Below are 17,203 nucleotides of genomic sequence, written 5' to 3' on the forward strand. Positions count from 1 at the left end.
TCTACAATTAGATTACGTGATGCAAATCTAAATCTATATCTTTAACTTCTCTATTGAAGGTAGAAATAGTACACACCATATCATTGTATAGTTCTGAAACCTTTTTCAACTAGTATAACGCCCGTGCGTTGCCACGGGCTCTTTAAAATTTATAATCAGTATCTTTCATTTATCATCCCCTCATATTGGGTGATTATGGGGTGCTCTAATTAGAAACACAACAATCAAATATTAGGAAATTTCACCGAACGAACAACAACGAATAATACGATATCTATCAAACAAATAAAATGAGGTCATATTTTTGGTCCGTCATGCACTTCTGTTGAAAAGTGCCTATCCCTTTTAGAATCAACCCACTGTTTGCTCGCACGCAAAAAAATACATCTCTAAAGTGGGGAACCGATCGGTGCCAAAAAGAACTCAAACTCCTATCCAATCTCGACTTCGTGCTCTTCCACTTCCATTGATAAAGATGGGACGTCAAGGGTTTCATCATGATGACCTCGAGCAGCCGCCGACATCCCTCCCCACATCTACCCCTACCCCCTGCTGCCGCTTGCACTGTCCTTGCTCCTCGAGGGAGCTAGGGACACAATGTTCTCTAGGATGGGCATGACCAGATCCACGAGGAGGCCACATTCTTCCATGGGAACCCAATCAAGCACACCACCCTCCGCAACCATCCAATCCCGGCCTAACAAAGTGAAGACCCGCCATCGATCCACAAATCAGGCTTGCCGCATCCAGGTTCACTGCAAGTCTGCGACGAGTCTGTAGTCGACATCTTGACTTTGGCTATCCCCACGGAAGAATCATCGGATCCTGCTTACTTTTACCATCACTTCGTCTCTTCCCAAGGCAGCGACACCACCCAGCCAATCACCACCACCGCTTGCGGCTTGCCTACATAAAATCATGAGAAATCCCCACGGCGGTGCTGTAAGATCACCTTGGCGACCTTGACAGTGACCGACTGGTCTAAGATCTAAGCTAGCCACTCTTTGTAGAAACCAATAGAAGTAGGCATGTGACTCAGATTTGTTCTTTGGTGTGCATGCGTTTCTTGCTGCCCACCAGCTCTTGTTTACAACTCGCCTATCTCTGTACCAGCTCTTGGTCTACAACTCGCCTATCTCCATGCTCGAGACGACCAAGCTCGATGCGCAAGCCGCATACGTCTTCTAGAGCTATATCCAGGCCCTATGATTTTTGGATCACTGGCACTATGGTGGAGGAGGTGGATGAGGATGGCAGCGGCGGCGTCTGCGGTTGCGCCTCGTCCGCAGCCGTGCTGGTGGTGGTCGATGCGAGAGCCGGATGGCGTCGGCCAGAATCAGGCAGGGGCGACAAAGATTTAGAGGAGAGAGAGAATGGAGGCGATGAGCGATGGGAGGAAGGGCCACCGGCGATTGGGGTGGCCTCAGATCCGCCCTCCATGGTCGCCTATTTCATGGGACGAACACCCGTGCTCACCGTCGGGCTCGCCTTCGGCCGCTGCCTCGCCGACATTCACGACGTAGAGCCCCTTCCTCCGATCCCATTTGCCAGGGAGGCAGCACCATCCTTCATCGTAGAGAACGAGTCCACACTGAGATCCCAACCAGATCGTGATTGCGCCTCCCCAAACCGCAGCGGCACATCCCACTCCATCAACGACCAACCTATATGAGGCGGAGGGTCAGTGTAGGACGCGAGCGCCGTCACCATGGATGTGGGGGACGCCGTAGGCGGGAAGGAGGCGGCGACGGCGTCTGTGTCAGGAAGATCACACGACGGTGGCGGCGTTTACTCGAGGGGGTCGAGAGGAGCTGCGTTTGGTGCCGGGTGGGTTCTTTGGTGCGTGCGTGGGGCTGGAGATTGTGATAGGTGATCAGGTGAGGGCGTGCCATACCTGGATCGATAGCCTTACCATACCTGGTGGTAATTTAAATTTATTACCATATTCGACATTTCCCGAGTTATGGCCTTACCATACCTGGATTGATAGCCTTTGGGGTAATTTAAATTTATTACCATATAATTACCATATTCAAAATTTCCTGAGTTATGACCTTACCATACCTGGATTGATTTATTACTATACGTGGATTAATTATGATTTATTACTATATGATTTATTACTATACGTGGATAGCCTTACCATACCTAGTGGTAATTTAAATTTATTACCATATTCGATATTTTCCGAGTTATGGCCTTACCATACCTGGATTGATAGCCTTTGGGGTAATTTAAATTTATTACCACATTCGATATTTCCCGATTTATGGCCTTACCATACCTGGATTGATAGCCTTTGGGGTAATTTAAATTTATTACCATATTCAAAATTTCCTGAGTTATGACCTTACCATACCTGGATTGATTTATTACTATACGTGGATTAATTATGATTTATTACTATATGATTTATTATTATACGTGGATAGTCTTACCATACCTGGTGGTAATTTAAATTTATTACCATATTCGATATTTCCCGAGTTATGGCCTTACCATATCTGGATTGATAGCCTTTGGGGTAATTTAAATTTATTACCATATAATTGTCATATTCAAAATTTCCTGAGTTATGACCTTACCATACCTGGATTGATTTATTACTATACGTGGATTAATTATAATTGATTACCATAAATACGTTGGGTATTGCCGGTCAGACGAGAAAAGAGAAAAACCGTTGGGAGGGGCTGGTGGAAGGTGGGACGAAGAAAAACCGGTTAAAAATAAACCGGTTGAAAATAAACCGGTTGAAAGTGGGGGGGACTATTCAACCAATTCATCCATTAGGAGTAGAGATAAATGAGCAAAACTAAATCGCGATCACATTAAGTTAAAAATTAAAATAGGAAATGCTTTGGTACACCTTGGTACACCCCTCAAAAGTTGCACAGATCTCAATCCAGAACAGTGGTAGTACAAATTGAAGAACTAATCTATTGAGCCAAAAAGGATAATATGGTCATCTCCCATACAAGACGATGGTTGCCGCGAGCACGTTGATCAGCTGAAGAGAGTCGCAGACGCCGGCCATGCAGCCGACAGTGGCAGCGACGGACTTACCGTTGTGCGGGACCTCGAGGTTGTCCTGCTCCCCCCGCCGCGCCATGTCCCCGGCCTCTTCCGCGCTGTTCGCTGTGGTTGTCGCCGTCGACGAGGGCAGCGCCTTCAAAGCTCGCAGCTTTCCTCCCTTCACTTGCGGAGGGAAAGGACACACATGCATCTCGTTTAACATTCCCCGCTTTTGTCTGCCAACTGTGCTGCCTCCGCCTCTGCTGGCTGAAACAATTTTGACCCAACAAACCGCGGCGTGCACGTATCAGGATGGTTTGTCGACCCCACCGGTGATAGATTAGCAGAGGGCGCCCAAAATCCATATATCCGCATGCTGATTCCTGGTGAACACGCATGCACATATACACAAGATTGATGATCGGGGTTCTGTCGATCGCCAGTTGGGTAGAATTGTGCTATTTTCTGCTGTCATTTTTAGCAACCTGTAGGTTAAGACAGAAATTTGTCGATACATCATGACAAAACAAAGTTGCACAAATATTTGCTATTATCTCACACATTGTAGGGAGATATGGCAAACCAGTTAACAGATACATCAGGTATTCATGGGTAAAATAATAATTGACAAAGCAACCTACCTTTAAAGGAATCATCAAGGGTGGATCGGCTAAATCCATTAACACCTGGGCGGGAAAATAATTGCCTTCTCATCCAACGAGATCTGGAAGATTGCACCAACATAATAGCATCAGGGAGCTGCTATGACATGCTTCAGGTCATATTATTCTTCCAGCATATACCTGTACGTGGTGCGGATGTTCTTGCACCAGTACCTCGTGGTGCTGGCCATGCTAGTTGTCAGGGCGACTTCGCCCGGCTCAATCTGGTCAGAGGCGTGTTCGTCGTGGGCGATGCACACCACCGCGTCAGTCCGATGCACCTTCTTCTACTGCAACGGCTCGGCCTTCGGGGCGTCACTGGTCAGGTCTCAGCGTGCTCGAGTCCGCCATGAGCTGCCGGGCTTCCCATGCGGTGACTGATGCTCGCCTGGTGCCAATTCTATCAGTCAATGGAGGAAGATCGCGGCGAACGGGCGGAATGGCAGATGGGCACGGAGGATATTGGATGGCGCAGCGGACGGAGGTTGGGGCGAGATCGCACAACACAGCGGACGGGATGCATTGATCATGATGGACGGCGAGGTCCCGCGCAACACAGCCGCCAGGTAACAATAGAGCACATGAGCGATTGTGCACGGGGCCATCCCGAAGCTTTTCAGGTCAGATCACATGGAGCGATTGTGCGTCGGGTTTTATACAATTGGAAGCCCAATGGAAAGCATGACTGATTGGATGAATAGATGGAAGGGATCGAGAGTGATTTTAGGAGGTATAGATGGAAGGGATCGAGAGATATTAGCGGAGGTATCCCATGAGAATCGTGCATGCGTGGGTTTTCCCATGATCCACCTTTGATTTGGAGGAAACTATGCTGCGGGAGGAAGACCTTCCAGTTTTAAAATTGGTGGGGGTAAAAAATCGGAAGAGGAGGGGGAAGGGAGCGTACGTCGGGGGTGACGAAGAGGTCGGACGAAACGTAAGACGGAAGACGGAACATTCCGTTTCTTTTAGGTAGTAGAGATAATAGTGTGAGAGACCCGTTCTTTAGTACGGGTTTGACAGAGGGTGTACGGCGCACAGAACTTCTCATGCCGGAGACGTGTCCGCAGTATGGCGCAAAGTATGACTTCCCTGAATTCTTTTTTTTAACAGGACTTCCCTGAATTCTGAGAGCACGAATTAGTCCGTCGAGGGGAAAAGAAGAGAGAAAAAGTGGAAAGGCCTTGTTTTTTTTTTAGAATCGTGGAAGGGCCTGACCACATGCCACCGAGTCAGTGAGGTGGCAAAAGGCGACCCCAGGACCCACGGAAAACGGCCTTTGACAACCTGTTGACCGCCGATCCCAGGCGGTTGCCGGCTGGAGCATGCGCGCGCGCAGCCGGTGACGTGTTCCGGCGCTGGGTTCCGAGGTGCGCCCCCTACCTAGACCCTTTGGCCCGACCAAAGAGACGGGAACCCGTCGCGCTAGACGAAACGGCAAAGGCGAATACACCAGCGCGACGAAGGGAAACGAGAGCCGCACCGGCACGTGGCGCGCGGTGACCGCGCGTGGCGAGCCCTCACGGCCCCCACGTACGCGCGGCGGGCGGGAACGCCCGGCGCCGGCAAGGGACCGATCGACGACGGCCTTCCCGGTGCGTGCGTCGATGGGTGCGCCGTCTGCCTGCGTACGTGACGTCGTTCGCCAGGGCATGGGCCATGACGGGTCTGCCTGCAAGTTGCACCACCAGTGGGCGCATGCATCGTGCAGCTACAGTGCTGTACCATCATGCGAACTGGCTGTGTGAGTCGTGAGATATTTGTGGTCGAGATCTGGATCCCGGGTCGATCGATCGATTGATTTATTAGTGTTACTTTATTGATTGAAGATTGAATGGATGTTCCGAGAGGTGAATATTGTACTCCCATCGTTCCGAATTACTTGTCGCACATATGGATGTATCTAGACGTATTTTAATTCTAAATACATCCATTTTAGCGACAAGTAATTTGGAACGGAGGGAGTACTTTGGAACGAGCCAAGTGATCTCGTTTGGCCTCGCCTGGAACAGGTGCCGTGGGGGGCTGCTTCTTCGGGCGCAGCGACGGAGCTCGGCGGCCGGCGCGTCGGGTGGCGCGCGCTGGTGGTGTCGGTGCGGAGCGGCGCGGCCTGCTTGCCGGTGGCGGCACGTCACGGTGGAGCGCACGGGCCGGTGGCGGCGCAGAGTTCTTCGCGGCGGTGCTTGTTCTGGTCAAATCCGCGCCGGCTGATCTGAGGCGGCGGCCTCGCTGGGGCGGACGGCGCTCCTTCGGCGGCGGGGAGTGCTCGTCGGTGAGATAGGCCGGATCTCCTCGGCTGCGCGGGGCACCGAGGTCCCGGTGGGCGCTCGTCATGGCGCGGGAAGGCCCCGGGCTCCCCTCGTCAGATCAGAGGCGATCTGGGCCGCTCGTGTTGCATGACCTCCGGCCGGCCTGGATCTCCGGTGTGCACGCGCCTGCTGATGTTGTGTCTGGTTCGGAGGTGGCGGCAGGGTGCTTGGCCGGGGGAAATCCTTGGCCGCCGGTGGCGGTCACGGCGTCGATGGCGTCCCGGACGCCATTCCCTCCTTGGTGGCGGCGCCGAGGCTAAACCTCCCCTGCCTCCCCCCTTCCCCTGCGCCCGAGTGAAAATCCTAGCCCCGGTGGCTAAGCGGCGGCGGCGCCACAGCGTCGTCACCTTCTTGAAGGCGCCGACTTGGGCATGGGGATGCTGGGTGTGCATGGCGAGCTTGTCTGGTTCCTGGTGGCGACCTGTCTGATCTAACGCGTTGCAGCTCCGGGCATGTCTCGTGACTGCGGTGCTTATCTTCCGGCCGTGTCTCCGATGGCGACCTCGCCCTTCCTCACCTTGTACTTGCCGTGGTGGAGCGGTACTTCATCTCACTCACTGATGGCGCCGGAGATCGGCGGCATGACGCTGTGGAGGCTCGGCGTCCGATGCGCGGAGATGGACTCGCGCAGGAGGAGGTAGCTGTCTGGCGTCATGGTAACGTCGATGGCAGAAGTGGCCTTCACAAAGTAGAAAACTCAATATAGTATGAAGACGGACTTGTCGAAGATGGCGGCGACTATACAAGAGTGCGTCTGACCGGATTGTGCCCCAGACCCGGTATGTGGCTCGGCTGGGGCCTCCGGCTTTTGATGTTAGGTTTAGGTTAGTGGTTTGGATAGTGGCCCAGCTAGCATCCCTTCATCATATGGATAAGAGTAGCGGCATATGTTGCTAAGATGGTGGATTCAGGTATATTGTTTGTAATATTTTGTAAGGTGTTCGAGAATAATTAATAAAATGGTCGTATGCATCTTCCAGATGCAGAGGCCGGGGGTCATCCTCCTTTTTTTTAAAAAACTTTGAAACGAGCCATGCCCATGCACGCACCGAGATATGGGGGAGATACATGGCGCTAAATGAATCAACACAAAGCCAACCAACAAAGATCAAATGATACATGGCGCTAAATGAATAGCTTACAACACAATACATACTACAAACATAAAAGATAGTAAGCATAGCTTGCAATGTTGGAGAACGTAGTAATTTAAAAAAAAATTCTATGCACACGCAAGATCATGGTGATGCATAGCAACGAGAGGGGAGAGTGTTGTCCACGTACCCTCGTAGACCGAAAGCGGAAGCGTTATGACAACGCGGTTAATGTAGTCGTACGTCTTCATGATCCGACCGATTCAAGCACCGAACGTACGGCACCTCCGAGTTCAGCACAAGTTCAACTCGATGACGATCCCCGGACTCCGATCCAGCAGGGTGTCGGGGATGAGTTCCGTCAGCACGACGGTGTGGTGACGATGATGATGTTCTACCGACGCAGGGCTTCGCCTAAGCACCGCAACGATATGACCAAGGTGGAATATGGTGGAGGGGGGCACCGCACATGGCTAAGGAACGATCACGATGATCAACTTGTGTGTCTAGAGGTGCCCCCCTGCCCCCGTATATAAAGGAGGGAGGGGGGAGGTGCGGCCGGCCCCCTAGGGGTGCGCCTGGAGGACTCCTACTCCCATCGGGAGTAGGACTCCCTCCTCTTGCCTTGGTGGAGAAGGAAAGGGGGGAGGGGAAAGAGGAAAGGGGGGCGCCGCCCCCCCTTCCTTGTCCTATTCGGACTAGGGAGAGGGGGCGCGCGGCCTGCCCTGGCCGGCCCTCCTCTTCTCCCTCATGGCCCATGTAGGCCCATTAACCCCCCCCCCTCGGGGGGGGGGGGGGGTCCGGTAATCGCCGGTACTCCGGTAAAATCCCGATTTCACCCGAAACGTTTTCGATATCCAAATATAGGCTTCCAATATATCAATCTTTATGTCTCGACCATTTCGAGACTCCTCATCATGTCCGTGATCACATCCGGGACTCCGAGCAACCTTCAGTACATCAAAACTTATAAACTCATAATAAAACTGTCATCGTAACGTTAAGCGTGCGGACCCTACGGGTTCGAGAACTATGTAGACATGACCTAGAACTGTTCCCGGTCAATAACCAATAGCGGAACCTGGATGCTCATATTGGCTCCTACATATTTTACGAAGATCTTTATCGGTCAAACCGCATAACAACATACGTTGTTCCCTTTGTCATCGGTATGTTACTTGCCCGAGATTCGATCATCGGTATCTCAATACCTAGTTCAATCTCGTTACTGGCAAGTCTCTTTACTCGTTCCGTAATACATCATCCCGCAACTAACTAATTAGTTGCAATGCTTGCAAGGCTTATAGTGATGTGCAATACCGAGTGGGCCCAGAGATACCTCTCCGACAATCGGAGTGACAAATCCTAATCTCGAAATACGCCAACCCAACATGTACCTTCGGAGACACCTGTAGAGCTCCTTTATAATCACCCAGTTACGTTGTTACGTTTGGTAGCACACAAAGTGTTCCTCCGGTAAACGGGAGTTGCATAATCTCATAGTCATAGGAACATGTATAAGTCATGAAGAAAGCAATAGCAACATACTAAACGATCAAGTGCTAAGGCTAACGGAATGGGTCAAGTCACTCACATCATTCTCCTAATGATGTGATCCCGTTAATCAAATGACAACTCTTTTGTCCATGGCTAGGAAACATAACCATCTTTGATAAACGAGCTAGTCAAGTAGAGGCATACTAGTGACACTATGTTTGTCTATGTATTCACACATGTATTATGTTTCCGGTTAATACAATTTTAAAATGAATAATAAACATTTATCATGATATAAGGAAATAAATAATAACTTTATTATTGCCTCTAGGGCATATTTCCTTCAATCTCCCACTTGCACTAGAGTCAATAATCTAGTTCACATCACCATGTGATTTAACAGCAATATTCACATCTGTATGTGATTAACAACCATAGTTCACATCGTCATGTGACCAACACCCAAAGGGTTTACTAGAGTTAATAATCTAGCTCACATTGCTATGTGATTAACACGCAAAGAGTACAAAGGTATGATCATGTTTTATTCGTGAGAGAAATTTAGTCAACGGGTCTGACACATACAAAGCCGTATGTATTTTGCAAATATTCTATGTCTTCAATGCTCTGCATGGAGCTACTCTAGCTAATTGCTCCCACTTTCAATATGTATCCAGATTGAGACTTAGAGTCATCTGGATCAGTGTAAAAGTTTGCACCGATGTAACTTTTACAACGAACTCTTTTATCACCTCCATAATCGAGAAACATCTCCTTAGTCCTCACTAAGGATATTCTTGACCGATGTCCAGTGATCTACTATTAGATCAAAATTGTATTCCTTTGCCAAACTCATAGCAAGGTATACAATATGTCTGGTTCACAGCATAGCATACTTTATAGAACCTATGACCGAGGCATAGGGAATGACTTTTCATTCTCTTTCTATTTTCTGCCATGGTCGGGTCTTGAGTCTTACTCAACTTGACACCTTGCAACACAGGCAAGAACTCCTTTGACTGTTCCATTTTGAACTATTTCAAAAAATTATCAAGGTATGTACTCATTGAAAAATCTTTTCAAGCGACTTGATCTATCTATATAGATCTTGATGCTCAATGTGTAAGCAGCTTCACCGAGGTCTTTCTTTGAAAAACTCTTATTCAAGTATCCTTTCATGCTATCCAGAATTTCTATATCATTTCCTATCAACAATATGTCATCCACATATAATATTAGAAATGCTACAGAGCTCCCACTCACTTTCTTGTAAATACAGGCTTCTCAAAAAAGTCTATATAAAACCATATGCTTTGATCAACTCATCAAAGCGTATATTCCAACTCCGAGAGGCTTGCACCAGTCCATAAATGGATCGCTGGAGCTTGCACACTTTGTTAGCACCTTTAGGATTGACACAACCTTCTGGTTGCATCATATACAACTCTTCTTTAATAAATCCATTAAGGAATGCAGTTTTGACATCCTTTTGCCAGATTTCATAAAATGTGGCAATTGCTAACATGATTCGAACAGACTTAAGCATCGCTACAGTTGAGAAAATCTCACTGTAGTCAACACCTTGAATTTGTCGAAAACCTTTTTGCGACAAGTTGAGCTTTGTAGATAGTAACACTACTATCAGCATCTGTCTTCCTCTTGAAGATCCATTTATACAATATGCCTTGCCGATCATCGGGCAAATCCACCAAAGTCCACACTTTGTTCTCATACATGGATCCTGTCGGTGTCAAAACCGGCGGATCTCGGGTAGGGGGTCCCGAACTGTGCGTCTAGGTGGATGGTAACATGAGACAAGGGACACGATGTTTTTACCCAGGTTCGGGCCCTCTCGATGGAGGTAAAACCCTACTCCTGCTTGATTGATATTGATGATATGGGTAGTGTCGTGGTTCTAAGCCTGACAGTAGAGTGGGGGGTAGGTATGGAGAGGCAAGGTCCTAGCTATGGAGAGGTTGTAAGCACAAAGGATGTACGAGTTCAGGCCCTTCTCGGAAGAAGTAACAGCCCTACGTCTCGGAGCCCGGAGGCGGTCGAGTGGATTATGAATGTATGGATTACAAGGTGCCGAACCCCTCTGCCTGTGGAGGGGGGTGGCTTATATAGAGTGCGCCAGCACCCCAGCCAGCCCACGTAGGAGAGGGTTTAAGGTGAGTTAAGTCTGGGGGGTTACTGGTAACGCCCCACATAAAGTGCCTTTACTATCATAAAGTCTACTTAATTACAGGCCGTTGCGGTGCAGAGTGCCTCTTGACCTCCTGGTGGTCGAGTGAGTCTTCGTGGTCGAGTCCTTCAGGCCAGTCGAGTGAATCCTCGTTGGTCGACTGGAAGGCGACCTCTTCTAGGGATGTCCTAGGGTAAGTTACTTGGAACAGGTCCATGACCCTACCCTAGGTACATAACCCCATCATTAGCCCCCGAATGGATTGAGGCTTCGAGTGAAGAAGGAGTTGATGTCGTTTCCGATTAACCTTTGCGCTATAGTTGTGCGCTGTTCTGGATCAAAGAATCTCTTCGTGGACAGGGAGCAACTTGTCTTTGGTCGACTCGATCCATTCTACTTTTTCGTCGAGTGATCTTTCGAGCTTCGACGATCTCCGAGCGACGGATCGCCGAAAACACCGCGCCTGACAGACTGATTTGTTGCTCGCGGATTCCCCGGGGTGCGAAATTTGGGGGCGCGCGCGAAGCGGAGCAGACCGCGGCGTTCGGATGGGACGGGGCATAGACGCCTCGATCTCCGCGCCGCCTTTTTCGCCACGTATCCAGTCCTCATAACTGCTCCCAGATATGATTAGATCGACCGGGCCCACATGTCAGCCACTCGGAAGGGACTTTATAAATGTGCCCGGCGAGGATTTCTGTGCTGCACCTCAGCATTCTCCCTCTCTCCCTCTGCTTCCTTCCTCCCTGCTCAGCGCGCTCGCTCTCGCCCCCGCACCACTTCCCTTCGTGCATCTCGCCGGCGACCATGGCCAAGGAGAAGACGGCGGCGCTGGAGCGTGCCAAGAAGGCGTCGGCATCGGAGAAGGCGAAGGGGAGATCCACCAGCCGCAGAGGGTCCTCGTCCAGGTCCCGCCTGCCGAAAGGCTGGGTCCAAGGAGACTGGATCCAGTCGACCATCACGGAGAAGGACCTCCTCGACATGGCCAACGAGAGCTTGATCCCTCACGGAGCTGCGAGGTTGCCGGGGAAGGAGTGGCAGCCACAGCCAGAAGAGGGTGAGTGTGTGCTTCTGGCCACTCATGTTGACCGCGGGTTTTCCTTGCCGCCAAGCATTTTCTTCCGTGGCTTCTTGAATTTCTTTGGAGCGCAGCTCCACCACTTTACCCCAAACTCCATTGCCTATCTCGCTGCATTCGTGTCCATGTGTGAGGGTTTCTTGGGCTGTCGACCGCACTGGGGCTTGTTCAAACGTATCTTCACGTGTCGCTCTCAGACCGTGAAGAAGGCGAGCCCAGGTGATGAGAAGACCCGAGTCGTCCAAATGTGTGGGGGCTTGGGGATTCAGGTGAGGAATAATAGCACCTTCCTGCCCATGTCCTTTCCCGAGTCCGTCAGAGGCTGGCAGTCGACTTGGTTCTACTGCCAGGTCCAGTCGACGCCAGGGCAGTCGAGTGGACTCCCTCCTTTCACCATGGACCGAGTGAACAAGCCCTCCCCTCTGAAGCTGATTCCGGAGGAGAAAGCCGACGTGAAGATGTTGATGGAGCGCGTGGTGCAGCTGGTTCGGGAGGGTGTGACAGGCATGGACCTTTTGGAGGTTTTCCTCAAGCGTCGCATCCAGCCTCTCCAGTTCCGGAGCCACTGCATGTGGTTGTACTGTGGGCCCGAAGACGAGACTAGAGTCCATCCAGAAGAAGTCGACGACGCCACTCTGGAAAGGTGGATGGTAGCCGTTACTGGGAACAGGGACAACCCGCGCGGAGCCAGAAGGATTCCTCCACTCGACCACAACAGCGACCCAAACAAGGTACACTTGCTCTGCTTTCCATTGTGTCCTTGTCGTACTCATTTCTGCTAACCCTGTCGACTGGTCGACTGATCCTTGTTTGGGCGTCTGCTAGGCCTTCACCGAGCTGTACTCGATGCCCAATGGGGCACAAGCTCCGACTGAGGAAGGCGAGGCGAGCGGGGGCGAGGCGAGCAGGGGCGAGAGCCAGGAAGAGGAGGAATGGGACTCGGATGCTGCAGGGGATGACGACGACGACGATGATGATGAAGGTGATGAAGATGACATCGAGGACGAGGAAGAAGAGGAGGAGGAGGTCGTTCCACCGCGCTCAGAAAGGCGGTCGAAGCTTGTCCACGACCCTTCGACCGAACGTGGTAAGGGGGTTGCGACTGCCACTCAGTCGACCAAGCGCCCTCGGACCACCTCTCCGGCGCCGACTGAAAAGGCGCCGAAGCAGCCCAGGGCGGCCTCCTCGAAGCCGACCAAGCTCCTGCCGAAGATGAAGGTGTCCATCCCCACCATATCAGGGTAATTGTGTTGCTCATATTTTCTTATTCTTGTGCGAACTTTATCTTTGGTCGACGCTGAGGTTAGTCGACTGATCCTTTGGAGTTGCAGTGCTGCTACCTCTGAGACTTCGGCCCGGGCCGATGACCACGAGATGGAGGATGCAGCAACTTCGAATCCAGGTACTGTGTTCTTAATACCGTTCTTATTCGACTGGCTCGCGATCTCTGATCCTGACCCTTCTCTGCAGCTCCACCCAACACTGTTATCGATCTTCCTGATGATGATGAGGATGAAGAGCCGCTGAAGCACAGGAGGAGTCGGAAAGCGTCCGCCAGTAAGGTGCCTCAGGATGTGTCAGCGCCTGAAATTCTGACTGTGGAGGAAGAGAACACCACTCGACACACGGTGACCTTCGCGACTCCACTGACGAGTGCTCAGCAGCCCTCCCTCTTCATGACTCACCATGTCCCAGAGGACCAGGCTGGTGCAGCGAAGGAGGCAATACGCCAGGCGGGACTCATGATGGAGCGGCTGAAGACCATCCGGGATGCGAGCCAGGCAGCTTATGACGCCAGCTCTGCCCTCCAAAGCAATGTCCAGGTCAGTCGACTGCTGTTTGTTCTGTTGGATATGCTACCAAAAACTTTTCTTTTCCGGGATTTATATTAGTCACCCACTGGGTGTGTCGAATAAACTCCGTGTTAGCGGGGGCACGCTGAGTGCACCCGCTGGGTGTAGTCCCCAACGCTAAGGTCGACTGCTGGCAGTCGGCCTTAGGCTTTATGATGTCAATCCTTCTGTCAGTCGACTGGTCGACTGGATTTCACAAACCGGTGGGGGCACGCTGAGTGCACCCACTGGGTGTAGTCCCCGAGACTGTGGTCGACTGCTTGCAGTTGATCACAGTCTTAGAGAATGCGTCTCGCACACTGTTTTTTTTTTTGAGGTCGACTGGTCGACTTTGTTTTCAACAGGATTAGTGGGGGCACGCTGAGTGCACCCACTGGGTGTAGTCCCCGAGACTACGGTCGAATGCTTGTATTCGGCTGTAGTCTTAGAAACGTGTGTTTTTCCCTTTTTCACTCGGAAGTGAATTATTTTTGATATTTAGTCGATTGGTTCTTCGCAGAACTCTTGTGATCTTGTGGCTCGCTACTCAGAACTGGAACAGAAGCATACTCAAGTCGAGCTGAGCTTGAAGCTGGTTCAGGAGAAGCTGACAAAGGCAAAGGAGGAGACTGAAGGTATGTTTGGTGAGACCCTGACGACTGCTTTTCCCCTTGCTTGTTTCGGCATCTGATCTCGCTGTAACTTGCAGGTAAGGTAAGGGAGGCCCAGCAGAAGAAAGACCTTGAGCTAGCTGAGAAGATCAAGCTTGCTGACGAGAAGTTAGCTTCAGTCACCAAGCTCGAACAAGACAATACCAATCTGAAAACTGCTCTTGGGATTGCCAACAAGGAAGTCAGTCGACTGAGAACTGACAAAGCTGCCTTGACCGACCAAGTTAGCAAATTGACTGAGAAGAAAACTGAACTGGAGGCCTTCCTGAGCGGCCTTGCCAAGAAGCTGTTTCTTATGCTTGAAGGTAAACCTCCATGTTTGGCAAATATTTCCAACTATGGCTTCTTCCATTCGACTATCCCCTTGACTTAGTGATCACCCTTGCAGAATTTTGTCAAAACTTTGAAGAGGAAACCAGCCGACTAGAGCCAAACCTTGACCCCGTCAATTCTCCAGTGAACGACGAAGTTGCCATGGATGTTTTCCGACTGGAGTCTCGTGTCGCAGCTGTCGTGGACTATCTCGCAAGGCTGAAGGCCGCCACATCTCGCATCGACTCGATGCTCTGGCCTGAAGAGACACTTCAGAATGACCTTGAGTCGCTGATGGCCCGCTTGAACGCGATCCCTGGTCGAGTGCAGGAGTGGAAGAAGTCTTCGGCTCGGTGTGGTGCAGATGTCGCTCTGTGTCTGGCCCGAGTCCACTGCAAAGATGCACGAGAGGAGAAGCTGGCGGCCCTTCGGGTGGCCAATACCAAGAAGCACGACTTCAGGTCCTTTATGGAGACTTTCCTTGCAGCTGCCACTCGGATCGCCGACGGAATTGACCTTGATGAATTTGTTGCACCTTCCAGCCCTCCACAGGAGGGGTAAAAAACTTCTTCTGGCTCGACAATTTAAATTTGCCTCGGTATGCCGAGTGGAATTGTAACCGACAAACTTTAACAGGCTCGACGCCTGAGCACTTTCGGTTCCTTTAGATATCGATTCAAACTTGAATTTGGCGCTTGAATATGATTGCCTTCGGCTCAAAATGTCTTTTGCAGGTTCAAAGCAAGGTGCCTGTGCTTTAGGCGAGCGCTTGGACTGCAGCCAAGCCTCCGAGTGAAGGGGTCGCTCTTCACTCGGTAGGATTTTTGTAACTTAGGCGAGCACGAGGCTGCAGCTAAGCCTCCGAGTGGAAGGCTGGCTTACCACTCGGTAGGATTTTGATAACTTAGGCGAGTGCTTGGACTGCAGCTAAGCCCCCGAGTGAGAGGATTGCTCTTCACTCGGTAGGATTTTTATAACTTAGGCGAGCATGAGGCTGCAGCTAAGCCCCCGAGTGAGAGGATTGCTCTTCACTCGGTAGGATTTTGATAACTTAGGCGAGCATGAGGCTGCAGCTAAGCCCCCGAGTGAGAGGTTTGCTCTTCACTCGGTAGGATTTTGATAACTTAGGCGAGTGCTTGGACTGCAGCTAAGCCCCCGAGTGGAAGGCTGGCTTACCACTCGGTAGGATTTTGATAAACTTAGGCGAGCACGAAGCTGCAGCTAAGCCCCCGAGTGAGAGGATTGCTCTTCACTCGGTAGGATTTTTATAACTTAGGCGAGCACGAGGTTGCAGCTAAGCCTCCGAGTGGAAGGCTGGCTTACCACTCGGTAGGATTTTCACAACTTAGGCGAGTGCTTGGACTGCAGCTAAGCCCCCGAGTGGAAGGCTGGCTTACCAATCGGTAGGATTTTGATAAACTTAGGCGAGCACGAAGCTGCAGCTAAGCCCCTGAGTGAGAGGTTTGCTCTTCACTCGGTAGGATTTTGATAACTTAGGCGAGCACGAGGCTGCAGCTAAGCCCCCGAGTGGAAGGCTGGCTTACCACTCGGTAGGATTTTGATAAACTTAGGCGAGTGCTTGGACTGCAGCTAAGCCCCCGAGTGGAAGGCTGGCTTACCAATCGGTAGGATTTTGATAAACTTAGGCGAGCACGAAGCTGCAGCTAAGCCCCTGAGTGAGAGGTTTGCTCTTCACTCGGTAGGATTTTGATAACTTAGGCGAGCACGAGGCTGCAGCTAAGCCCCCGAGTGGAAGGCTGGCTTACCACTCGGTAGGATTTTGATAAACTTAGGCGAGTGCTTGGACTGCAGCTAAGCCCCCGAGTGGAAGGCTGGCTTACCAATCGGTAGGATTTTGATAAACTTAGGCGAGCACGAAGCTGCAGCTAAGCCCCCGAGTGAGAGGTTTGCTCTTCACTCGGTAGGATTTTGATAACTTAGGCGAGCACGAGGCTGCAGCTAAGCCCCCGAGTGAGAGGATTGCTCTTCACTCGGTAGGATTTTTATAACTTAGGCGAGCACGAGGCTGCAGCTAAGCCTCCGAGTGGAAGGCTGGCTTACCACTCGGTAGGATTTTCACAACTTAGGCGAGTGCTTGGACTGCAGCTAAGCCCCCGAGTGGAAGGCTGGCTTACCAATCGGTAGGATTTTGATAAACTTAGGCGAGCACGAAGCTGCAGCTAAGCCCCCGAGTGAGAGGTTTGCTCTTCACTCGGTAGGATTTTGATAACTTAGGCGAGCACGAGGCTGCAGCTAAGCCCCCGAGTGGAAGGCTGGCTTACCACTCGGTAGGATTTTGATAAACTTAGGCGAGCACGAAGCTGCAGCTAAGCCCCCGAGTGGAAGGCTGGCTTACCACTCGGTAGGATTTTGATAAACTTAGGCGAAATGGATTCGCAGCTAAGCCTCCGAGTGTGAGTCTGGCTCACCACTCGATAGGATTTTTACAAACTTAGGCGAAACGGATTCGCGGCTAAGCCACCCACTGAGGGGGAGTTTTTATGTGGACAAAAATAGAAAGTGACGACACAATTATTTCTGAACCCAT

This window comes from Triticum aestivum, chromosome 5B (genome assembly GCF_018294505.1).
Source record: "Triticum aestivum cultivar Chinese Spring chromosome 5B, IWGSC CS RefSeq v2.1, whole genome shotgun sequence".
In the NCBI taxonomy this organism is placed as follows: domain Eukaryota; kingdom Viridiplantae; phylum Streptophyta; class Magnoliopsida; order Poales; family Poaceae; genus Triticum; species Triticum aestivum.